The sequence below is a fragment of the Eleutherodactylus coqui genome, chromosome 2, assembly GCF_035609145.1.
Source record: "Eleutherodactylus coqui strain aEleCoq1 chromosome 2, aEleCoq1.hap1, whole genome shotgun sequence".
NCBI lineage: Eukaryota > Metazoa > Chordata > Amphibia > Anura > Eleutherodactylidae > Eleutherodactylus > Eleutherodactylus coqui.
In genome coordinates this window covers 73,396,463-73,423,672 of record NC_089838.1, presented here as the reverse complement: position 1 = coordinate 73,423,672, position 27,210 = coordinate 73,396,463, and the positions used below count along the sequence as shown (strand labels likewise).

The window sequence follows — 27,210 nt, the reverse complement described above, 5'->3', positions numbered from 1 at the left end:
AAAACTCCAGCTTCCATAGGAGTCAATGGGAACTCCTACGCTTCAGCGCACCAAACATAGTTCAGGTCCTATCTTTACTTGCAGCATGGCCCTTAGAGGCGCGCATTATAGCCACGCATGTCCTATCTTTTGCAGGTACTGGTATTTTGTGCCTCTAAAAAAACGCTCATGTGAACGCTTCAATAGGAAAGCATTGGTTCTAAGAGATGCTATCTTTTTGCGCACCTATTCATGCGGGAAAAAAACAGGCCTCAAATTAAAAAAAACAAACATTTTTTGCTGTTTATTACTGCATACAAAGACCCCTACCATTTTTTTTTTGTCAATGGTGCTGTGAAAGTTTTTTTACTTTTTTTCTCAGGATGAGTTGCACTTTTTAATAGTACCATTTGTTGATCCATGCAATGTTTTGATGACTTTCTATTCTGTAAGGCGGAATAGACAAAACTAGCTATTCTTGACATTTTTTGTGTTTTCTCTTCATGACGTGCACTGTGTACTAACTTTTTTTTCTCTTGGTCATTACGTACGCAGTGATTCCACATGTGATATTTTCTTTAACATAGTAAAAAGTGCGGTTTTAGTGGGGGGGGGGGGTTCCCTTTAACATATTTTTTTTTTTAAACTTTTTTTTTGTCCCACTGGGGGACTTGATTATCATTGCATTTTTAGCATTCTTTTAATACACTAGTATATTTCAGCATAGTAGTGCATTAGAAAACCTATGAAGCTCAGTGAGAGGCTGAGTCTTATAGGCCACCTTAGCTAGCGGACCTGGAGGCTTTATTGAACCCTCTATATGCCATAGCAACCCATCAGAACCTCGTAACCACATTGTGGGGTCCAATGGGTGACAGAGGGAGCCCCCTCCTTCGATTAGCCTTTTTACATGCTGCAGTTGCACTGACCCGCTGTCCAAAGACAATGCTGTAAAATCAAGCTCCTTAACGGCTGCCATCAAGGGGTTAAAATGCACCATCACTTGCTCAAATACGTTCCACTGAGGTATAAGCACAAAAAAATGGTCAGAGGAGAAAAAAAAATAAAGGAAATTTTTAGCAAAATCACACTAGTACTGATAGGGCATGTATGGGGAGGCAAAAACAGCACCTCCAATAAATGTTGTCAGCCCAAGTATGGATGAACAACCGCTCACATGACCACCTGTTAGTAAATAATGTCAAATTGCAATTTCGCTGGCTGCCCTGCACCCTAGAGGTGAACACTGGTACTAACGCCCTGGGCTGCACCAGCACTCATAACCATAAGATAGCAATAAATGCGAACAGGCAGAGCACTACATGGAGGAGCGCTGCAAGAGTCTAACTAATAACCACTCACATGCCTATCTTGCAACTGTTCAATTCAGCAGGCTGTTCTGTACCTCAAAGGGGAACCACACTGGCAGCGACCTATCGGGCTCCCCCTGCATGATACAGAATATAGATAAATACAAAGTATTGGTCAATATTTTGACCAAAAAATACAAGCTTTTGTTTTCCCACACCAGCAGAAAAAAAAGTCACAGAAAACAAAAAAGTTTAGCAAAATCACTGAAAACTAGTTAAGTTGCCAAAATACTGATAGGACATGAATGGGGGAGGCAAAACCAGCACTTCACTGGAATACAGACAGCCCAAATGTTGGACAGGAGGAGGAAGAGGCTATCACAGGTGTAAAGTACTGATGGACTACCAATCACATGACCGTCCTCTGAGCAGCTGTTCATCTGTACTTTGCACCTGTGATACCCTCCTCCTCCTGTCCAGTATTTGGGCTGTCTGCACTCCAGAGAAGTGATGCTTTTGCCTCCCCATCCATGTCCTATCAGTACTTTGGTAAGTAACATGCCCATTTTTCTGTGTTTTTTTTTTTCACCAGCAGATATATTTTTGAAAAGTGATATATAAATTTAAATAACCTCCATAATAGTAGTATTACCTCTCCTGCCTGGTTTGTCTCAGAATGGGTTAAGTCTCTTCTAGATTTTGTTGACACAAAGTGACATTCTGTAGCTTCAATGTCATGTCAATATGTGACATTCATATCTTGCAATTTTCTCTAAGCAGAATTCAAGACCATGCCAAGTCAGACTATTTGACAACAAGGCATGCTCCGCAATCTGTATCATGTTGTTAATTGTGTCAGTTTTGAAATGGCAAATGGTGTCTTTATTTAAACATGTGCCAATATCATTTCACTTCTACATCACAATAGAGACTTGGGATGAAGTTCCAGCGTTGTATTGTTTGCATTGTTATCTCGCTTCCATCTATAATCAGTTTAGGATCAGCAGGGTAAAGAGATACAGACCACTGGAAGGCACTAAATGCATAGCTAGCACTGCGGACATTGCCTGTAGATGGGATCTATATTGTCAGTCACATGGGACTTTTGTGAAATGTAATGAGCCGTGTGTGTGTGTATATATGTGTGTGTGTATATATATATATATATCTTACTGGACCTGAACAATATAACTAATAGGGTTGCCATAGAAGTCTATGTGCATGCAATCCACACACAGATGTGCAGTACACTGCACAATTCTGTGAAAAAAAACACATCTGGAACTCATTAGGCTAAATGGCCATTTTAATCATGGCGTGTTCAACTGCCACGTGCAAATAAATATGCTCTGCAGACCGTAAAATGCACTGATGTGCATGCAAAAAAGCCTTGTACATAGCACAAATATGTTTGAGCTGAGGCAAGCGCAAAAACAAATATCCCAGTGTGAAGCTGCCCTAAGGGCTCCTGTCCATGGACAGATTTGCGTTGCGAAGTACGGAGCAGGATTACGCCTATGGACTCCACAGCAAATCCATCCCCATAGCATGCAATGTGTAAACGGGATTTCCTGCCCATAAGTGGAAATCCATTGCGGTCTTCCGCTCGCTGAGAACAAATGGCAGTATGCTGTGATTTTGTGCAGGCACACCTGGATATTTCATGTGGATTTATGACGCAGATGCTCTGCGGGTCATCCTAAAATTGATTTTTTTTTTTCCTTGCGGGAGATCGCGGATTGAGGCTTTTTTTGCGTGAATGTATGTGGGTGCACTGCAGATCATCTGCACAGAAAAAAATCCACAACCCCACCTCCCAGCCTTTTCCCCTCCCTAAGGCCTCATGTCCTCCTTGGATGTACTAAAAAAAAACATACACAAACCAGAAGTAGTTTTCTATATAGTCCATAGGAATACGGAACAAGTGTGGTGAGTGACATGTTCACTCACTGCATATGGATGCATGTTGTGCAGGTTGGTGTGGACAAAGCTGACTATATCCGACCATATATGAGTCTTGAACACAGCAGGCATAGTCACATTTTTGTCTGAAGCTTCCGCCTTTGTCGATATTAAAGTAGGAGCACAGGCCATGCTGTGTCGTACAGTAGTATGCATTGCAACCCCATGCACTGAGACCCCGACATTGTATTAGGTCCAATGGGAATGGGTGCTGTAATGGGAAGAAGCCATGTGTAGCACACAATGACTTCTGTATACACAGTGTCAAGGACTAAGCAATGAATGCAGAACACATTAAGCCTTTCCAATCCAATTTGTATCCTGGTTTTCCTAGGGGGCTTACTCTTTTTCTGCCGTTATACAACGGCGCTATATGCTGGCTAAAGCCAGTACTGCATGAGGTGACACGTTGGATAGGCTCTGATAGCAGAGAGGCTGGCAATATACAGTAAGAGAATGCCAATAGGCGCCTTCCAACATCAGAGTCATACAGCCTTAAATCATAATGTCTTTAGATGTCAGACAATGGATTGGAAAGGGTTAATAAAACCAGTGTTGGGGACACTGTAATACAAGTGCTTGGGACAACACTCAGAAGCACAGGACCAAGTAGGCTTGTAAATAAATAAAAATACACTGTTTATATGGAATGGCTGTGCCTGCACTAGAGAGAATAGTGCAAGCACAGCTGGAGCATTTTTCAGTTTTGCTGTCACTATAGCTAGCTGAAAATAGATTTCTCAACCCAATCTTCACCTCGCTGCATGGCTGAACGGGTATATTGTGCAAAAAAAAATGAATATACAGAATAGGCTAATAAAACCTATTGCAGAAATGCTTAGAATAGCCTATTCTGTACATTAACAAAAAGTGCAGCTACTCTCTAAAGACCATTTAACCCAGTGTTTCTCATCTCCGGTCCCCAGGGACCACCAACGGCTCATGCTTTCAGGATATGCTATAGTAAGAACACCCATGGCAATTTCTGATGCACCGACAATAATTTCATCACCTGTGCAACACTGAGGAAATCCTGAAAACACGACCTGTTGGGGGTCCATGAGGACTGGAGTTGGGAAACACTGCCAATATTACTGACATCTGAGGCTTCATCGACATAACCTAATCTATTCAAAAACTTCTAAAATAAATTTTTTTTAAAAAAAAGCAGCATTTCATAAAATTTTTAACATGTATCCAGCAACTGCAAAACCAGTTCTATATAGCCGGGCCAGCTATTCTGTTGTACAGTTTGGGTCTTCTAGAAGAAGCACAAAGCTGTCTACTAGTTAATACTAATTCAATACACCTAGAAATACTGGGCTGGTTAAACTATGCAAGTAATGTTTGGAGTCGGTGAGCCCTGAAGAACTAGTTAGCAGTTTTGTATTACTTACACAATGATCCGGTTTGCTTGCGTGGAACAGATGAGTGTTAGTCATTAGATGTTGATTTTTCTTCAGCTGACTCATTAATTATATTCCTAATTTTAAAGCTCTCGGTCCATGTAATGCTGTCGTGAAATAAACACATCAATCATATTTAAGCTCGGAATTGTTTTGAATTTATCTTTTCATCAACTTAAAATGTAAACTTTTTAAAAATTCTAATAAAATAAAATGTTTTTATGTTTAGTTGTAGAAAAGAAGAATCTAAACTAAGGTTGATAAAACATACATGAAGAACTGCAGTTACAGCAGGAGGAGCAGTACTAAGTACACCAAATACCATCATCGAATTGCACTCTGGTCCCAGGACAGCAGACAAATTGCTTTATGATGCCTGCATTTGCTATTACTTTTATTCTTGCTGGTTGGTCTGTGCCAGCCATTTATTATTCTATCAAAACCAATGTCAAGGGCATGCTGCCTGCACAATTACTAATCTAGGACCTATTTGTTTGAAACTGGCCAGGTGTAAAGACAATACAGTTCAATTGTCTATGCCACTTTTGGGAAAAGTGATTCATCATTAATAGTCCATCCGAGAAGCTCATGCAAATGTTCCAGAAGACCTATTTAAAAGGATAAACATTAAAACCTAGGATACACATTCCAATACCAGATACTATATGTCATATCCCTTAATTAGGATTCAGATCCCGAAAACTGATAAACCAGTACTGCTCTTAATTGGTTTAGCTGTTTTGGGTGTCTGGAACCTAATTAAGGAATGGGACATATAGTATCTAGTATTAGAATGTGTATCCTCTCCCCAAATGGTAATTACAAGTGGAGTGAATTGCCTGAATTTGATTGCTACATTGTAGTATGTTTTACATGGCTTGTCATAGGTTTACTCTATGTATCTTGTCTCTATTGAAGGTTGCGTTTAATACTTTAACAGTGGCCATGTTTGAAGTTTGCTCTCTCAGTGATGTTTTGTTCGGCATACAACCATTTATTTTTTTCAGTGACTTTTTGTAGAAACTTTACAAAGAACGCAGGGGTTAATTATCTTCCGGTAGCTTACATTTTGGCTGGCAGTCAACTAATGGGCAGGATTTTGCCACAGAAGCAGAGCTTCACATTCATCATCTCCTCTAACAGGCTGAGCTAGACTTCTTCGCCTCTGGTTGTCTGATAGTCATATACATCTCCAGGGATGCGTAACCCAGAACTCTAAGAATTTACGCTGCAAATATTTCTCTGTTTTACTACAATATGAGGCAAAAGAGGATCAAGAAAAGTGGGCAATTAAAGGGGTTTTTCCAATTTATGGGTGAAAGCGAAGGACATTGGTGGTCGTGTGGGGTGCAGTGTATGCAAAATATGAATACATTACTTATCATTATACTTACGCATACTTATGCATTTTGGTCTTCTGTTTACAAGTGCTGCAGCCATCACGTGGTTGTTAACTGGGGAGTAGAAGTCCCCACATTCGCTAGGCCATCCTTTCGGCCTCCTCTATTCTGTGTCTGTAGGTTGAAGGTACACACAGACAGTTGCCTTGCACTTCTCTCTCAGACAGAACTCAGAACAGACCCCGAAAAGACTCTCATGTCCACACCTTGCAAACATCTATATCAAGCTACAAAGATACAAAACCAGACAGTCATCCACATACCAGACACTTAACCCTTCCAGTGCTGCAAATATGCAATACACACCAATCAACATGAGAGACACTGACAACGCAAGACTGCCCATATCCACCATTAAAGAAGGGGCCCCATTGTACTGGGCCACTACAAAGTGAAGAAACATTAACCCCTTAAGGCCACAGGCTGTTAGTATACGTCCTGGCTACGGGGTGCTTTAACACAACAGGGCGTACATTTACGTCCTGTGGATAGCGCAACATCAGGAGAGATCCCACGCCATCTGACACTGGGAGCTGGCTGAACTCAACCTTGGGCCTCTTTAAAAAACAATAGTATTTTAGCTCCGGGGGCTGTAACACAAAGCTAATGTAAATCTGTAGGGCTTATCACATGGTCATATTTTTCTTTATAGCCGTTTTTCAAAAACACAGTATTTATATATAAAAAAAAAAATTTTGTGTGTGTATTTGCTTCTGGACTTGTATTCTTTTCAATTGGGCAAATATGGATCTGTACGTACCCAGCAAATACGTACAAAAAATTGATGACCTGTGCATCTGTGTTATTTACGTGCTTCTATATGCTCATCTGAAACCAGCCTTAAAGATAAAAGGGAATCATGGAAAGGTTAGTGCAGCGAGGCACAGAGCACATATATAGTCACAGCACAGATTGTATCTATTGAGCTTCAGTTCTTCAAGTGATACTGTAACTGTTAATGCTCGGTACCCAATTCAAAAGCATAAAAACTATCAGAGAGGGATCCTACATGAAACCATGTGAGCGGCGACATCTAAATGCAGCTGAACTTTTTCTATTTTGTTTTTAAACTCTTATCCCACCATCTTCAATGGTTTAATTATTTTGATCAGCATTATTATAATCATGAAATGTCATCTTGAGAAAATGGTAATCTAATCATTATTATATTTCAATGTCACCTTTGTCAACTCAAGCTTAACTTTCATTAAACATGCTTTCATCAATTCAGTAATTAGACATAATTTGTGATATGACCAGCAATTCTGTATAAGTAGTTTGCCCAAAAGGCCCAAGTGTTTTTTCAGGAACAAATTATTTTGTAACTGCAATAGTAAATTGCAATCTGCTGAATATTCTGTTCTTCAAAAATACGATATGCAAAGCTGCTGTTTTGCCTGGAATTAATTATTTTTCCTGGACAAATGTTTGTCTTTTTAAAGGGTACCTGACAGCTCCTACCAGCCCCATAAATTAAACATTTTGGTCTCACAGGAGACTAAGTGCTGTACCCCAGGTGTTCTTTTTTTTCCCTCTTATACTCCCTTGCTCCACTGTCTGCCTACCAAGCCTCCACTCAATGTATGCAGCCGACTCTTGAGGGAGCTTTCACACGGGCAACAATATCGCACGATTGTCTTGCAATGTGACAGCGCTACAAATCGCATGCATCTGAAGCCCATGCTTTCCAATGGGATCCTTCATGTTAGCAATGTTTTGTAGGCTGCTACACTGCAAGAGAAACACATTTTAGGTTGCTGAATATTGCCGCGACTTGCTTAGAATTTCTATTTTTCATTTTGTACCCCATATTTCTCTAAGGAGCCTTCCTTTGTGTCACATTGCACGAAAATGTGGTTTTTGTGCAGTGCGATGCAACTTTTACAGTAGGAAATCCTACTGCTTACCCTAAAATAAGCCCTACCTGCATTAAAAGCACACAAAAAATACATCACCTAACAGGCGCTGTCCGCTCCGGCACACTTGTCTGCAGTCTTCAGCCAGTGGGTTAAAAAATTCTGCCTCCAGGAAGTGCTGGCTCTGATTGGTTCTCAGGCACCGTGGCTCATTCAATACCATGGCTGGAATTGGTTTATTGAGCAGTGCAGTGATTGGCTGAGCGACGGCGCTCAAGAACCAATCGGAGCCAGTGCTTCCTGAAGGTGTAATTTTTGGACCCATTGACCAGGAAACGCTGGCTGAAGACTAGAGACAAATGTGCCGGAGCTTGAGAAAAGACGTTCGGCGGAGCGGACTGCGCCTGTTAAGTCATGGGTTTTTAAATGCAGCTAGGGCTCATTTTGGGGGTGGGGCTTATATTGCAACCCCCTACCCCCTCCCCGAAAATCTTGGCAAAAGAGCGCTACAAAATCGCTGTGAGAAAATGCAGCGATATCACACAGAATACAGCTGCGATTTTGTTGCAATTTCCTCGCAGCAATATCACTGTCACCCGTGTGAAAGAGGCTTTAAGTGCAGGCACAGAATGTCATCATGAGTACGTTGTATAAGCGTTCATTGCGTCTGCTTCATTCAGCGAGTGGTGGCTTTGCAAGCTGACAGCTGGGGAAGAGGAGGCAAATGAGTACAAAAATCACACCCTGCTCTGGAGACGTCTGGGAGGCAGGAATGAGAGGTTCATATTAAAGGGGTACTTAATCTCATTTTGTTTGCAGCTAACCCAATCTGCATTAGCAAGCTGAGTTAGAGAGGTATAGCTATGTTTGCACAACACCACAGGCATTGAAAGTGAATGGCGACAGTCACACAGCAAAACCATAAATGTAGGGCATCAAACTTCTGATTTGGTGCTGCTACATCTGTAGCTTAAAGTACAGCCAACTGTTTAGTTGCTGCTGCCAAGGTTAACAGCATATCTAAGCAGCAAGCCGGAGGGGACAGAATTTCGTTCGACACCTTTATGCCCTCTGCAACACAATTGGGAGATGCCTATGGAATCAAATGGCAACCCTTAACCTAGTGAGGGCTCCAGGGCTGCGATGTTTTGCTGACCATTAACTCCTTAACACTGAATGACGTAACTGTACATCATAGAGGTTTGGGGGTTTGCGGGTGCCGACAGTTTCTTACAGCCCTTAACAGCTGTGATGAGCAATTCTGAAGATAGCAGCTGTTAATTCCTTAAATGCCACTGTCGGTTTATCAGTAGTTGATGAATGGGGGTCCATCATTCGGGATCCCCATTGATCAGCTAGTCATAATCATCAATGATCAAAAGAAGCAGGGGCAGTGCCAGCTTTGCTCCTCTTAAAATCAGTGGGAATGCCTATACTTCCTGCTAAATCCCAACCATGAGAGGAGCAGGAAGCAGTGCAGTGCTCCCATTGATTTCAATGGGTGTGAAGCCAACACTGCCCATGCTTCCTTTGGCCGTTGATGTCCCTGTCCAACCTGCTGCAGAGTGCCAAGAGGTGGACCAGTATCCATCAGTTAAAATAGACTAGAATACTTATTCTTTAAAAATTTTCATTAAATTAGGAATTAAAACTTGTCCAGAAAGTTGTGCATATTATCCAGATGTGGGCATAACTTTCAACAATGTGAACATGATTAGGAGAAAAAAGATGCATGATATTGATGGATAATGGTCAGGAATTACATTGTTGCCGTGCTTAAGTGCAAGTTTCAGGCTTCATTCGCACCTTGGTTTGAGGAGTCAATGTGAGCTGTCTATTCTTGTCCTTTGATGGGACCCAATACCGTTCATGTCACAAATTATTTCACTCTCACTCGTAACATTACACTGGAAGTGTGAAGAAAGCCTTAGTGAATATAAGCTGGTCTCAAAGTTATTGTGATTTTTATCCTGAATGTCAGCTCTTTATGTGATGTGTATAAAGGCATCTGTTCACTAAATGATAACTAGCCCCCAAAATGCTATGATATGCATTTTTAGGAAAGTAATAACTACAGTACGAAACGGTCTATACAGTCTCTGATGATGAATTAAGAATGAGCCATACATATTGGATCACCTCCATGTTTTAGAAATATGACCTTGAGCTTGTACAGTATGATGCATTATGTGTGTTTGATCATAGCCCTACATTCACTTCATCACTAATCAGTGCACATTTTTAGTAAAATATGGATTGGATTATAGGGTACTGGCTTTAAGATTACTGCTGGCAAAAAGTGAGAAAATACAAATCCTAAAGTTTCACGTGGCGTAAGGGCAGCTTCACACGAGGGTATTTGTGAGCACAATATGCAGAGAATAGAACCCACTGATGTCAACGGGTTCATACACATTTCATGATTTTGTGAAAAACGTGTACAAACCAGCTGCTTAATTTCCCTGCACTATAGAAGTCCATAGAGGGTGTGCAAAGGCACCCAGAATGCACAATGGGGTGCAAAGAAAAACCACATCTGGAACTCAGGCTAAATGGCCATTTAAATCTGGTCGTATTTGTCTGCCATCCGCAAAGCGCATGCCCTGCCATCACAAAAAGTGCAGTAAAATGCACTGATATGCACGCAAAAAATACTTAATAGAGCAAATACCTTGCACTGAGGCATGCGCAAAAACTCATACGCAGGAACTCTTAGGCTCAGTTCACACGGGGCGGAATTTTGCCGTGGCAAATCCGCATGTGGCCACTAATCCCGGAAATCTCGTCCACACGGGACGGCAAATCCGCTGCGGCACGGATTTGCCGACCGCAGCATGTCCATTTTCTTTTTTCCCGCTGTGCCGTGCTCTCCTATATCGGAGCGCCGGCCGGAGCAGAAGAGCGAACGACCAGGCTGCTTCAAAGCCGCCACAGGTTTTGCGGCAGCGGTTCTCCCGGCGGAAATCTCGCGGTTTTTCGCTGCGGCCAAGCCGCGAGATTTCTGCCGAGAATCCGCCCTGTGAGAACCCAGCCTTAGACTAATGATACAAAGTAAGGAACAGCGTGCATCAGGTAGTCAGAGAAGAGGTCTGGCTCTCTTTGTTTGTCCAGGCCTGGGAGGTCGCGTTAATACTTACTGCTGTTAACATTGTAGCCCTGTGCAGTCAAATTGCTAAAAATCCGCATTCACTTGCCAGTTTTCCTTTAGTGGCCAGAGGTCTAATTGGATGCAGCTTACACGCAGGGTTCGGAGTCCTTCACTTAAACGGAACAATATTTTTCATTTTCAGAAAATGTGTCCTTTAAACAACATACACACAAAAATAAACAGTTGCACAAATCAAAACACTTGCTTTTCTACACATAGGGAATTTTCTGACAAGTACTGTTCAGCACTATAAATATAGCGGAGAAGAGAAAATTGGTGTGTGTAAAATGGACAATTGAACTGATTGAAATACATTTCGCCTGCCAGAAAATTTATTTGACCTGCATGTTTTTTTTTGTTTGTGACAATCATCATTATTACCATTGTAGTGCGGAAAATGGTGATCTGGGCGAAAAACCCGTTATGTGGAATACATTTTATTTTGCCAAAAAACAACTTTTGTTTTCCTTTTATAAAACTTTGTCAGTCCTAATAAAATATCTGTGGATTTAAATTGAGATACCTGACAAACTGCCCCAATATTAAAGGGGTTTTATGAAAAGTGATTGCTTATTGCTAGTGGCTGCCATAGTCCCTCCGGCAGACATGTATCCAGCCATTGACTGAGCAGGTAACCTCAGTACATCCCCATTCACATGAACGTAGCTGTGTAAATCCTTGCACAATTGGTGCCCAGAAGCTTTTGAGATCAGAGATAGTCGCAGGTCAGACCTCCATCGAGTGTATCATTATGCCATATCCTAACAATATACCATAGCAAGTCTCTTAATAATTGCCCAATTTCATATGGCCTAGATTAAAAGGGGGACTTATTATTAATACATTGAAATTAGAGTTGACATATATGAGTAATTGGATAATTCCCATAAGCTACTTCTTATCTCCAGCAGCCCTATAGGACAGCAAACGAGATAAGTAAACAGCTAACACAACTTTTCAACACTACATAGTTAATTACTGATAAATTTGAATGATACTAATTAGTGTTATGTTGTTCTGCCCTATCACAAATACACACTACATTTCCACACTCTACAGGCTTCAGCAGTATAATATTTCCCTGCCTCATCAGGAGCATCAGCGGTATAAAATCACAAACATCGCATAAAGCCTTAACCCCTTATGGACGCGGCCCTTTTTTGGGGGGATTTTCCTCCCAACTTTAAGAAAATCATTACTCTTTTATATATTCATCAATGTATCTGTCTGAGGGCTTGTTTTTTGTGGGATGAGTTGTATTTTTCAATGGTGCTATTTAATGTACTGAAAAACTTTAAAAAAAATGGAGTAAAATGCAAAACAAAAATAGCAAATTTTATATATTTTTTTTGGCTGTTCTACTTTAAAAAAGAAAATGTAAATTATTTTTCCGTCAACATAGCTGTGCGAGGGCTCATTTTTTGTGGAACATCATGTAGTTTCTATTGGTACCATTTTGGAATACATATGACTTTTTGATAGCTTTTTATAAAAAAAAAAGCTTCTTGGAGACAGGGTGACCAAAACAGCGCAATTTCGACTATTTTTTTTTTTTCTATCGACATTCGCCTTCTAGGGTACATAATGTATTACTTTGATAGATCAGACTTTTATGGATCCAGCAATGCGAAATATGTTTGTGTGTGTTTTTTGTTTGTTTTGTTTTTATTATAAATATTCGAGAAGGTGTGTTCAGTTTATTTATTTTTTTTTGTTTTATTACCTTTTTTACTTTTTAGAACTAATTTTTTTTTTAAGTCCCTATAGGGGCATGAACTTGCGATGGTTTGATCGCTCCTGCCGTATGCTGTAATACCATACTACTACATCATACCATGACCTGACAAGGATTCTTTCAAGCTATGCCTTAGGTATGGCTTGATAGACAATCTGCAATGGCAGCCCTCGGGGTTTTCAGAAGGCCATGCCAACTAAATGGCCCCCATGATCTCCTCAAGGGGGGCTGTTTGAGACCTCTAATCTCCAATTGGGGCTTTAAATGCCGCTGTCAGGATTGACATTAGCATTTAGAGGGTTAACAGCTGCGATCAGCAGGATTCAACTTAATAGAAACCCTGAACCTCTATGACGTAACTGTACATCATGGAGTGTTAAGGGGTTAATGGTATGCTTGACGTGTAGGGGGAAAATCGCACACAGTGTAGTAAATCCGCACCAAAACCCATGTGCGCGTTTTGATGGGGAATTTGGTGCAGATTTTCACTGCGGAATTAAAATTTTGCATTGTACAGAATAAACTCTGTGCTGAAAATCTGTGGAATTCTGCAACAAATAGAGAATGCTGCAGTTTGAAAATCCGCAGTATAACTTTCTCCCGCAGTGGACTTTTTCTACTGTAAGTAAGAAGGGTTTGTGATAAACCTGATCCCCTACGTTGGACGGTACATTGCTGTGGAACTTCAGCTTTCATGCCATAGCCACAATTAAGCAACAATTCGCTCATCATATGGCTTCTTTCAGAGAAGTGTCTATATTACCTCCGTTTTTTTTGTCCATGTTTTGCGGATGCTTATACAGAGCTAATGTAAATCTATGCAAGGCCTCATGCACACGGGCGGATTTGATTTGCAGAGCCGACGCGGGAGATCCGCAAATCAAGCTGCCCATAGGGAGACATGGGCGCCTGCAGAGCAGCTTTAAAGCATGCGGATGTGATTCCATTGAAGCCCTTGGAAGCCGTCCAACCCATGGCACACCCGCAGCTGTCACGGAGGAGACCCGCGCTGGATCCCGAGAGGTAAGAGCCTGTCTCTAATGCCAATGTCTGTGGACATGGGCAAATTCTGCTGCTGTGTGTATGAGGTATAACTCCTTCCCAACGCCACGTTATTCACAGCTGCTTTTTTTAAAACGCAGCATGATCTTTTTTTGTGTGTTTTTGACTTTGTACTTCCATTCTTTTCTATTGAGTAGATACAAATCAGTATGTCATCTGTGACACATCCATATTACGGATCCTTGTTACAATACCCTCACTTGAAATAAGCATACAGCAGGAAATGAGTGTACACAAAATATTTAAGTTCTACGGCACAAGTAGAGGTCTGGCGAGATTGCCCCAGTTGAACCCTTTGACTACTTCATCCATCTCTTTGCTATCCTATAGGACTGCTGTAAATGATAAGCAGTTTATATGAATCGGTCAATTATTTTAACAAATCAGCTGTCATTTAAATTTATTAATAAAAGTTTTACGTTTTAAAGCCCATTTAGACTAAACAATTATCACTCAAAATTTGCTCAAAAGCCATCTTTTGAACGATAATCATTGTGTCTAAAGGCCCATTTACACCAGCCGATCGCTAAAAGATCGCTAATCTGCGATCGTTTTAGCGATAATCGGTGCATGTAAATGTGCGCCCATCGTGTGCTTTTCGGACACTGCTAGCTTATCATTAAATTCAGTCCAACCTAAAAATCATCATTCACTTTTATCAGAAGTTCTCCTTGGAGAGTGCTGATAGCATTGTTTCCCTGTGGAGAACAAAGGATCTGAGCACAGATAATAGCCTCTGGCTATTAACTGCATTCAATGAAGGCTTCATTTGCACCCCTAATTGGTATGCAAGTAGCTGAGTAGCTACTTAATACTTTATGCAAAATGATCGCTCAAAGCTGTCACTCAAACTGTCGTTTGAGTGATCTTTGAGCAATCATCGGGCCATGTAAACGAGCCTTCAATGTGCCCATCTTTCAGTTTTCTGCTCAACGAGGTTTTCAGTTCTGCTTGAAAACCATACTTCGGCGGAACAGCTGATAAGCAGGACCACAGGCTGTCTGCTGTCCATGGTGCTGAATTCTCCACGGGGAGCTAGAGATTACATTGTTTTCTCTTAGCAGCCCATAGCTGAACAATGGAGCTAATTGCAGAGCTCAGACCTCCTGCTGGGTTTTTTAATAGCTTCCAGAACTCCTTTGCATGCAAATGAAGCTGATTAAGTACTAATAGCAATTAGTGCCTATTAGTATTTTATACAAAACGATCACTGATCTTTCAATCTTCTGAAAGATTGTGTGCGTAAATGGGCCTTTAGTCCTTGTACTTTAGCAGGGATAGACATGCATAAATTACCATCATAAATGCTTGTTATAGTAAATGGTATCCATTTTTTATAGTCCATAGCCATTTAAGACTGATGTAGCAGTCCGATCAGATAATCTACTCTTTCTGGCTCTTTTCACTTCCTTCTGGTACTCATTAAAACTGTTTTCACTTGCGGCTACTACAAACAAAATGTCATTCCACACGGTTATTTCTATTTGTAATCCACTATTATCTTATTAAGCTTTTTTTTATATAAACCTGGCATGCAAATTGCATTGAGTTTGTGATCAGTTTAATCAAAATGAAGCCGAAATAACTAAGGGTGCTGATTTGAGACTACATTTTCATCTCCAAAATGATACACAATAATTACCAAGCGGGCCGGGTATACTCAGAGAAAAGGAATGCATAAATGCTGTCAGCTCCGGTGAATTTTCTTGTATAGAATGTCTTGAAGTAAATACAAAATGTTGACAGTCCTATCAGTCAGACAAAAGGCCCAGCCAAAATGGATGCACGTGAGGAAGTGGCAGCACAATGTGACCTTATTAATATTTATACAATATGATAATTAGGAGAGAAGTGGGATACAGTTTATATATTTGTAAACCCTGTTCAATTCAGCATTAAAATGTTTTTCAATTCACACATCATACGCTAATTAGCAAATATCTAATTAGTGTTAGAAGATTAATTGCTCATGGGGTTTATTGAGGCTTTCATTCTGTATGTAAAAGGAAAAAAAAAAAGAGTGGTCTTTTAGTTAAAATGACTAAGGTACAGTAACTCCCAACATAATACGTTTAATTGATTTGCTTTCAGGACATTGAAAAAATAAATAAAATGCAGGAACATAATGGAATCATTTGCCTGTGACATTGTTTGATAGCTCTAGGGCTACAAAGTTAACAGACAACATTCTCGCCTTTATAGAAATTATTAGGCGCATAACTAGTGATTGGTATGAGCCTCAGCACAGGCATAGAGCAGATTTCCTAGGCAACCATTTTCTTTGATTTTGCCTACTATTATGCTTCGGAGAACACAGTGGTTGCCTACATGTAGCCATGTCAACTGTCATTGTTTTGAAGCCTCACACATTCTGTGATATCCATCACACCAGCCTGTTTATTTCTGTGCTAGGTGAGTCTGACACAAATCCTCATTTTTGGGGAGCACAAAGTATCCAATTCTTAGTGTTACATGTATCAGATTGTATCCCTATGATATATAAAACAAGTATTTGTAAACGCAATGCATCTGTTACCAATATTTGTTCTTTTTTTTAAGTGTTATTTTTCTTTTCCTTGGGCTGCAAGAGTATGCAATTGCTGAGAATCTCCCAAGACTAGATAGATAGATGTCAATTTAAACCCTTGTGTTGCCCCTAATTCCCTAGCATAGTAATATTATTAGCTATGCAACATTTAATTTTATGTAGAACAATATATTTTAATGTTAATAAAAAAAATATTAATGTACCCTATTAGGGAATTTTGAGTTAGTGGAAGGGACCATGTCTTGGTTCAGGATACTCATTAGAGATGAGTGAGCATACTCATTAAGGCAATTTACTCGAGAGAGCATGAACTTTTTCGAGTACCTGCTGGCTCATCCCTGAAGATTCGGGGGGGGGGGGGGTTGCAGAGGGTATCGGGAGGGAGAGATAGAGGGATCTCTCTCACTCGCTGCCCCACTCCCCTCACTGCCCCGCACCACCCGCGACCCCCGCGTTTGCCCCCCCCCCCAAATCTTCAGGGACAAGCCAGCAGGTACTCTAAAAAGGCGATGCTCTCTCGAGTAAATCGCCTTACCAAGTATGCTCACTCATCTCTAACTCTCATTAATTGCCTTTTTGCTCTGTTGTGTTTTGCATTATATAGACCATGCATTTATATGAATATAATATATATGCAGTGGGCAGTCGGGAGAATTGTTAGGTGAACATAAGAGCCCACCTAGGGTGACATCCAACTTTACATGTAATGGGTTGCAATTTAAAAAAAAACATCTCTTTAAGATTTTATTCCAGCTGTTCCATGCTGCAGGCAAGATGCTGATTACATAGTGCAGATGCTGAGGTGTGATGACCACTTCCAGTGCACAAAAGGAAGGCACCCATTGGTTATAGAGCACAGGTGATCACAATGGGTAACTTGTAATTGGCATTTTCTTCAACCAATGAGGTGCTTCCCCTTAGTACTGGTGAGAGGTTTCCAGGCTGCTCATTGAGAAGCTGGTAGGTGAGGTTCAAATACTGTTGTGTGAAAGTAACCTCACATGAGCAGTGCTGGCCAATCGGAGCTGTGTATGGTATCTTAGACTACCAATGAGCAGTGTGCATTAGGTAGTCAGAGAAGCAGTGTGGCTACTTTAGTTTGTCTGGGACTGGAAGGTTGTTTTAAGTGTTGCAGGGACTTAAATGATCAATGTTTCTCTAATACTGCAGTCAGTGTCACTAAAATGTTTGAACAATTGTCAACTTTTACGGTAATGAGGGAAGCAGGGGGTGCGTTTTAATGCAATTGTCTTAAGCACCAAAAAAACTTGTCCCAGTGTTGGCTTTGTGTAATGCTTCATCTCCCCTCTGGAGGTGCTGCGTGGAAATTGATCACTTATTGCCAGGTTTCCCCACAGATTATAGCTGAATGCTACATCCCCCATGTTTTGATCAGTCTATTGTCTAGGGATTCTCCTCATGGGCCATTTTACATGCAACGATCATCGCTCAAAATTCATTCAAATGAGCGAAAGTGAGCAATAATCATTGTGTAGATGCAAAGCCATCGTGCACTGTTCATTCACTTGGTTATTGCTGAGTTTCAGCCTGCATAAAAATAGTTGTTAGTTTGTTCACTTGTTAGGTTTAAACGGCATTCATTCAGTGTTTCATTCTTTTAAACGACTTGAGGGGAGGGGGTGACTGCTTGCCCAGGTAAACACAATGACACAATGGATCATGCCTGAGTAGACAATGGCTTTTTCTTTGCACTAATTAAAAACCTCCCACCTAGAGATTCTTTGTATATACACAGATTTACCTGGGCAAACAACCTATGCAGTGTTCACATAGTAAACTAGGGAAATAGCGCGGATTTCAAATGATTATATTTACATGTAAATGCTCAGCATTTAAAAGCAGAAAAGTCGTTAAGTCATTTGTTCAAACAACAATTGTTGCATGTAAATGGGGCTTAACAAGTAGGGTTTTCCAAAACAAACAACTCATTTGAGTTTAATGAGCTTGGAACAGAACCTTTTTATCCAGTATTGCCACAGGTGTAATATCTTTAAATCAGACGTTTATTGAGCCACTAACATTTGTTTGGCAAGACTAATGTTCCTACACAATTTTCGCCTTCTGTCTGCTTCTGCTCATTTTGAATGGCCAGCTGCACTACTCAAATAGCACAGCCATATAACGCTATTGCTATAGCACTGCAATGCGAGATTCATTAGCACTGCTACATTTGTACATAGTAACATTGTCTCCATTCGGCTTTACGAACTATGTCCATCTATTCCAGCCTGTCTATCCCCCTGTGTTGTTGATCCAGAGGAAGGAAGAAAAAAAACAAGAGCAGAAGCCAATTAGCCCTTTTGGGGAAAAAATTCCTTCACGACTCTCTAATGGCAATCAGACTAATCCCTGGATCAACCTCTAATAGTTCCTACCTGCCTATATACCCGGATTAACAATTAACCTAATATTTATAACCTATAATATCCTTCCTCTCCAGAAAGACATCAAATCCCCTTTTAAACTCATCTATAGATTTTGTCATCACCACATCCTCAGGCAGAGAGTTCCACAGTCTAACTGCTCTTACAGTAAAGAACCCTTTTCTATGTTGGTGATGAAACCTGCTTTCCTCTAAACGTAGCCGATGCCTTCTTTTTACTATCATAGTCCTGGGTATAAACAGATCCTGTGAGAGATATTTGTATTGTCCCCTCATGTATTTATACATAGTTATTTGATCACCCCTTAGCCGTCTTTTTTCTAGAGTAAATAATCCCAATTTGGATAGCCTCTCTGGGTATTCCAATCCCTTTATTCCGTTTATTAGTTTAGTTTCTCTTCTTTGAACCCCCTCCAGTACTGTAACATCTTTCCTGAGCACCGGTGACCAGAACTGTGCGCAGTATTCCATGTGGGGCCTGACGAGTGCCTTATAAAGTGGAAGGATAATGTTCTCGTCCCTCGCCCCTATACCTCTTTTAATACACCCCACGACTTTATTTGCCTTTGCAGCAGCTGACTGGCATTGGTTACTCCAGTTTAGTCTACAATCCTCTAGTACCCCCAGGTCTTTTTCCATATCACTTTTCCCTAGCAGTGCCCCATTAAGTGTATATTGGTGACATCCGTTTTTGCTGCCCATGTGCATAACCTTACATTTTTCAACATTGAACTTCATTTGCCATTTTTCTGCCCAAGCTCCCAGCTTATCTAGGTCTGTTTGTAGCTGTTGCATCCTCCGTTGCATTAATTATATTGTATAGTTTTGTGTCATCTGCAAATATTGATATTTTGCTATGCAGCCCCTCTATCAGGTCGTTGATAAATATATTGAACAGAATGGGGCCTAATACTGAACCCTGTGGCACCCCACTAGCGACTGTGGCCCAATCAGAGTACGAACCATTTATTACCACCCTCTGCTTTCTATCATTGAGCCAATTCTTTACCCAATTACACACGTTTTCACCCAATCCGAGCTCTTATTTTGTATATTAGCCTATTATGTGACACGGTGTCAAATGCTTTAGAGAAGTCCAGATATACGAGATCAATAGATTCTCCCAGGTCCAGCCTAGAGCTTACTTCATCGTAGAAACTGATCAGGTTTGTCTGACATGAGCGACCCTTCATGAATCCATGCTGGTGAGAAGTTATTCCCTTGTTCTCCTTGAGGTACTCATCGATGGCGTCTCTCAGAATCCCCTCAAATTTTTTTCCCGTTACTGAAGTGAGACTTACTGGCCTGTAGTTACCAGGCTCACTTTTGGTCCCCTTTTTGTAAATTGGAACCACGTTGGCAATGCGCCAATCCAATGGTACAACACCGGTCTTGATAGTGTCTAGAAATATTAGATATAGCGGCCTAGCTATCTCATCACTTAGTTCCCTTAGTATCCTTGGGTGTATTCCATCTGGGCCTGGCGATTTATCGATTTTAATATTCTTTAATCGGTTCTGCACTTTCTCTTGCATTAGGTATGACATATTTTGTGAGGGATTCATTTTATTCCCCTGCATCTCGTGTGGCATTTCCTTTTCGTTTGTGAATACGCTTGAAAAGAAACTATTTCATAGATTTGCCTTCCCTCCATCATCTTCAATGATTTCTCCTGCATTATTTGTTAAAGGGCCAGTGCTCTCCCTGCAAATCCTTTTGCTGTTAATATAGTTGAAAAATAGTTTCGGGTTGTTTTTTGCTCTTTGGCAATCAGTCTTTCTGCCTCCTCCTTGGCAATTTTGATCCTATCTTTGCATGTTTTGCTTTTTTCCCTGTACAATTTTAGAGCTTCTTCGCTGCCTTCTTGCTTTAGTAGTTTGAACGCTTTCTTTTTTTTTCATTTATTGCCCCTCTTACCATCTTCTCGAGCCACATTGGTTTCCTTTTAGTTGAGATTCTTTTATTTTTTAAGGGAATAAACTGCTCACATGAGGTGATTTTCCCATTTGTCCTCTGTACTGTTATTTTTGAGGATGTTGTCCCATTTAATGTTACCGATAGTTCTAAGCTGATCAAATTTTGCTTTACCAAAGTTTAGTTTGTTTGTCGCTCCCTGATAAGGCTTCTTATTGAATGACAGCTGGAAGTTGATTATATTGTAGTCACTGTTCCCCAAGTGCCCCTTAACCTGTACCCCCTTTATTCGGCCTGGTTTGTTAGTTAGTACTAGGTCCAGAATGGCCCTCCCTCTTGTTGGTTCCTGCACAAGTTAGTTCAGGTAATTATCTTTAATTACTCTCAAGAACTTATCACTCCTATGAGATTTGCAGGTTTCGTTCTCCCATGTTATATCTGGATAATTAAAGTCCCCCATAATAATTACTTCATTGCGGTTTGACACCTCTTCTATCTGCCTTAATAGTAAGTTTTCAGTTTCTTCTGTTGCTTTTGGTAGTCTATAGAAAACCCCTATCAAGATTTTGTTTTTTTTTTTCTCCCTTTATTTCTACCCACAGAGATTCCACCTGTTCTTCTCCTACTCCTATATCCTTCTGTAGTCTCGGCTTTAAGTACGATTTAACGTACAGACATACCCCTCCCCCTTTCTGGTTCCTTCAGTCTCTTCTGAAGAGATTGTACCCCTGTAAATTCGCCACCCAATCACACTTATCATCAAGCCATGTTTTCATTATTCCGACTATATCATTTTTTTCATCAGTCAGTCTCGCTTCAAGCTCACCCACTTTACCGATCAGACTTCGTGCATTTGTGGTCATACAATTTATATAGTTTTTTTTGTTCTTTAAATTTGTTTTGTTGCTATTCGTACTAATGGCTGATCTAACAGTTCTAAATGTACTAACCCCATCTCGTGCTCGACCACCATTCCCCTTGCTTAGACCCGGGTCGCTAGCTACACTGGCTATCCCACTATTTCTCATTTTGCCCTCCCCCCCCCAGTCCCTAGTTTAAACACTCCTCCAGCCTTCTAGCCATCTTCTCACCCAGCACAGCTGCACTCTCCCCATTAAGATGCAGCCCGTCCCTACGGTAGAGCCTGTAGCCGACAGCAAAGTCAGCCCAGTTCTCCAGGAACCCAAATCCCTCCTTCTTACACCAACTTCGAAGCCACTTGTTTACCTCCCTAAGATCCTGCTGCCTTTCTAGTGTGGCTTTAGGTGCAGGTAGTATTTCTGAGAAAACTACTCTGGAAGTCCTCGCCCTAAGCTTGGACCCTAGGTCCCTGAAATCCTTTTTGAGGGCCCTCCATTGACCTCTAATTTGTTCATTAGTGCCAATGTGCACCATTACCGCTGGATCCTCACCAGCCCCTCCCAGTAATCTGTCAATCCGATCCACCATGTGTCGAACTCGAGCGCCAGTAAGACAACACACGGTTCGACGATCCCGGTCTTTATGGCAGATTGCCCTATCTGTCCCCCTTATAATTGAGTCCCCCACCACTAGGACCTGTCTAGCCTGCCCTGCGATCCCCATCTCACTGGAGCATTCATCTATCTGGCGTGCAGAGGACATGTCATGCTGCAGCTGTGCTAGCTCTTTAATGACATCCCCCTCATCTGCCAACTTTGCAAACTTGTTGGGTTGTGCCAGTTCAGTACCAGCCTCCCTGGTTCTCTTCCCTCTCCCCCTCCTTCTTTCTGTCACCCATCTTACTGCCTGCTCCCCCTGCTCTTCCGTAGCACCATCCGCCTCCGCCTCTACCCCAGCGAGTGCCTGCTCAGTGAGCACCAAACACCTTTCCATGATGTCAATGGCTCTCAGTGTTGCCAGTTGCCCATTTAGATCCAGGATTGGGCTTCTAAATGTGCGACGTGCACGCATCTTGTGCAACAGTATGCACCCTCAATCGGCTGATCAAGGACCATATACCTTGCACAAGTAGCACACTGGACGACATTGCCAGGCATGGAGCTCATCCTAATGGGGATCTACAATTTACTTCTGGAAGTAGGGAAGATAGACTTGTCACACTCCGCTCACACGCTGCCGCCTCGGCGCAACCGCTCACGCGCTGCCGCCTCTGCGCCGCCGCTCCAGTAGTTCCGGGACCTGCTGCTCAGCTCCGCTTCTGCTGCAGACAATCCTCCTGCCGGCGCTCCCTCGGATTCCTGGTGGCCTCCGGGTGTCGGTATCGGCTCCTGCGCTGCTACGGTGTCTCCTTCTGCCCCCCGCTCCTGATTCTGCCTCGGCGCGCTGCTACTGCCGTCTGATGATGCGAAATCATATGTATGCACTGTAACTATATTTATTCAAAAAGTCTCAAGAAAACATAGGCTCCGGAGTTGTCTTGTCTGCTATAATTCTATGCTATCAATTTCTATCCACTTGTTATTTATATTTATTTTTACTTCTCTGTTTCCAAAAGTGACAGGAGGATATGGCTGCCTATGGGGATTGTCAGACTGTTTTTCCAAACTCTTGAATGCCTAGTTAACCATCAATTTAGCAGTAGGCACTGTATTATTACATAGTGCTGCAGATTTACTACTAGGAAGAAGAGTGGAGACATTCCATTGAAGAGCTTTAGGGTGTCTGTTTCCTAAGTTCACTTTTTCAGAAGGTAAAATAAAAGAAACAACGTGTCTCTTCAATGTCTTTTTTTAAACAACTTTTAAAGTAAGGTCTCATAAACACAGCAAAGTTATGATTCTGTGTTACAGGGTCGTAGCCCACTAAATAGTGCCCCGAAATGGTACCCTATTCTTCTAGGTACTCATCCTTGTAGAGGAGCTAACCTACAATGGAATATACTGTGATTTATTTCTATTATATATGGATCTGTGGAAGAAAGCCTCTGTGTGCCGTTATCTAAAATAAGAGACGTAAGGAGATACAGTATGGACACCTACATCATACAGCCATAACATCAAGGAGCCTGCCCAATATTATGTAGATCTCCCATGTGCAACCACACTTGCTCTCACCCATCACGGCATAGACTCCACAAAGCCTCTGGCGTCCTGTGGTATCTGTTTCTAAGCAGAACCTTTTAAGTCCTATAATTTGTGAGGTGGGGCCTCCATGGATTTGCCTTGTTTTTCTAGCGCATCCCACAGATGCTTGATTGAGGTAATATTTGGGGAATTTGAAGGCATCACCTTGAATTCTGTCATATTCTTAAAACCCTTCATTAACAAATTTTTCAGTGTGGCAAGGTGCAATACCATTAGAAAATACAGCTACTTCGGAAGAGTAGATTTGATCTGCAACAGTGTTTAGGTAGGGATTATGTGTCAAAGTAAAATCCATGAATGCCAGCAGCCAAAGTTTCCCAACAAAATATTGCCCATAGACACTGCCTTCACAAGCTTTCTTTCTTCCCATAAGCATTCTAATCGCATATCTTACACTGGTAAGAAACACACATGGACCCAGCCATCCACATGATGTAACAGAAAATATTTATTCCATTGCTCCCTAATCCAGTTCTGATGCTTCTCCATTATAGGCCCTTTCGTTGGCAGAGAGTTGTTGGCATGGGCACTTTGAACAGTGGCTGTGCAACCTCAGGAAGAGCAAACTGTAATGCTCTGTGTGTTCTGGTACCCTTCTCTCATAGCCACCATTAACTTTTTCATTAATCTGTGCTACAGAATCTCTTATGTAAAATCGGTTTATGCACATCAATGAATTTCGTGATAAATCAATGAAGAAATTTGGTAGGTACTAACCCCAGCATACAGGAACACCGGGCAAGACCTGCCATTTTGAAGATACCTTGATCGAATCGTGCAGCCATCGCAATATGGTCCTTGTCAAAGTTACTTAGATCTGTACACTTGTCCATTTCTCTTACTTTTAACTAATCCGCTTAAAGAAATAACAGTTCCCTTTCTTTCTAATATATCACACCTATTAACAGAAATACAAGAAAAAGGACTTAGGATTGCAGGAAATCTGATACAGTTCACAAAGTGCATAAAGAAAGATGTAAGAGGAAGACTTACTAATTGCTGGGGGTATCTCCTTGAGGCCCCCTTATATGGTGTCAAAATCAGAAGAAAGTCTTCCTTTATCCATGAAGTTCAATGACAGGTTTATCACAATAAGTAGATGGTACAAAAATATGGTTGCCATACTGATTTTGACACTAAAAAGGGGGCCTCAAGTTTTCCTGGCCATTAGTACGTCTTCCTCTTACATCTTCCTTTATGCACTTTGTGAACTGTATCAGATTTCCTGCAATCAGAAGTCCTTTTTCTTGTATTTTTGTTATTTATCCCAGATCGTGTGTATATGTGTGTGTATGTATATATATATATATATATATATATATATATATATATATATATATATGCACACACCTACCTACATACCTTCTGGTGTCCGGGCTGATTGATCTCCACCCTGGTGGATATAGGAAATACAGAGCAGTCTATCTTCCATTCAAATAAGGTTGTTCCCACTAGCCTATGATCAAGCCCTGAACCTGGCCATAGGCCCAAAGGTGAGTTCCTATTCACTATTCACTCACCATTGCTATTTTGCTTGCTGATTTTTCTACTGGAGCTCCTTCCCTCTAATATATTTGCACACCCATTAATAGGTGTCCTTGCAATGAGATAAACAATGTTATTGAGTTGCTGTAATACAATTTTGTAAAACACAGAGAGATAATTGGAGTGCATGAGGCCTACAGTATAGCATAAGGACTTATATGATTCATACTAGAAACATATAAAAACACATAAAACCAATTGCATCAGATGCTATTACATAGTTTCAATGAAAAAGCTTAAAAAACAATTTTTTTAGGCTGTCAAATTCTGCAACAAAATCCACATGTAACCTGCAGATTTGGACAGGAATTTCAGTTCCTCACTTAAAGAAGTAAAATCCACCTTGAAAAATCCACAGCATAAATTGACGTTTTGTGGATTTAAAATCTGAATATCAGGTCAATTTATGCTGCAGATTTTATTTGTTTCGTCTGAAAAAGATTTCTTAAACTCTGCTGGTTTTGTGAAATGCTGTGGGTTTTCCACATTTAAATCCACTACAGAATTTCCACAGCATTTCTGCTACATGTGAACATACCCGAAATATCCTCTGCTGCAGAACAAACCCCACCGTACAAAAACATTGAACATGCAATCCTAGAATAGGATACAACATGCATGCAACCCCCACCCACAAACCTATCTGGAAGCAACTGGTCAGCAGGAAGACCTGGACCGTGAGACCTTGTATTCGGTGTGATTTACAAAGTGTAGAATCTAGACACAAATGGCTTAAACACCCAACCGTGATTTTGGATCGTTTTGCAGGTGCGAAAATCGTGCCCACAAAACGTGACGAAATGAAACCATTGATTTCACTGGTTTCGTTTTCACTAGCTTGATTTTCGCGCAATATTAATATGTGCGAGAAAAGATAGGCCAAAACCTATCTTTATGTTTTTTGGGTTTTTCTTGCAATAACGCAAAGTCTGAAATGTAAAAAAAGATCATTTTTCATTGGTTCATGCGCAAGCGTATTTGCGTATATGCCAGCGTGAAGAAGCCCAAAAGCAGTTTAAAATCCAGAGCCAGACTGTTGTGCTGTACAGGCAAAACTGCGATGCCCAAAATAAAGTTATGCTAACCTGGAGCTTAAGGTTCCCATACACACGGTAAGGGCAAAGTTGGCAGAACCAACTGACTATTTTATGTATATATGGATGTACTAACTCTTCCCCTTGAGCTCAGATGTTGGGGAAAAGGAGGATTGGATATGTTAGATTTGAAAATGCTGATTCTTTGTTTTCACAAGAGACAAGCCACTGCTAGAGGTGTCTCAACCAACAGCTATTTAAGATGTATGGGCAATGTAGTCGTAGTGTGCTTTTTGAGGCCATTGGGGTTCGCCAATGCTCATGAGCTGAAAGTCTTATTGAATTGTAATAGTACTGATAGCATTAGTCCTGTAAGATTTTCATATGAACTATGCAACAATGTCTGATACCAAGATAAGCTAAGCATAGTATGTCTTTATACATAAATTAGCTATATTCACTTTAACCCCTTCCAGTCCACTGTCTGGCATCTAAAGACATTATGATTTAAGGTTGTACAGCTCCGATGTTGGAAGACGTCCGTCGGGGTTCTCTTACTGTATACTGCGAGCCTCTCTGGTGTTGAAGCCTATCCAACGTGCCACCTCATGCAGTACTGGCTTTAGCCAGCATATAGCGGCGTTCTATAACAGCAGAAAGAGTAAGCCCCCTAGGAAAACCAGGATACAAATTGGATTGGCAAGGGTTAAAACAAGCCCAAACTAGCACAAAAAAAAGAATTCCTAGTAATACCTGAAACATTATCTTCTGGAATATAAAGCAATATATGACAAAGGGACTCATGAAGACAGAATCTTTGAATCATACACCGAACCACCATC

General features: G+C 41.1%; 1 protein-coding gene across 8 annotated transcripts in view; it reads left to right on the top strand.

Annotated features, from left to right (window-relative positions):
- Positions 1 to 27,210, top strand: part of TENM2 (teneurin transmembrane protein 2) — a 1,550,877-nt gene that overhangs the window by 485,730 nt on the left and 1,037,937 nt on the right. The gene's annotated exons all lie outside the window — the stretch shown is intronic.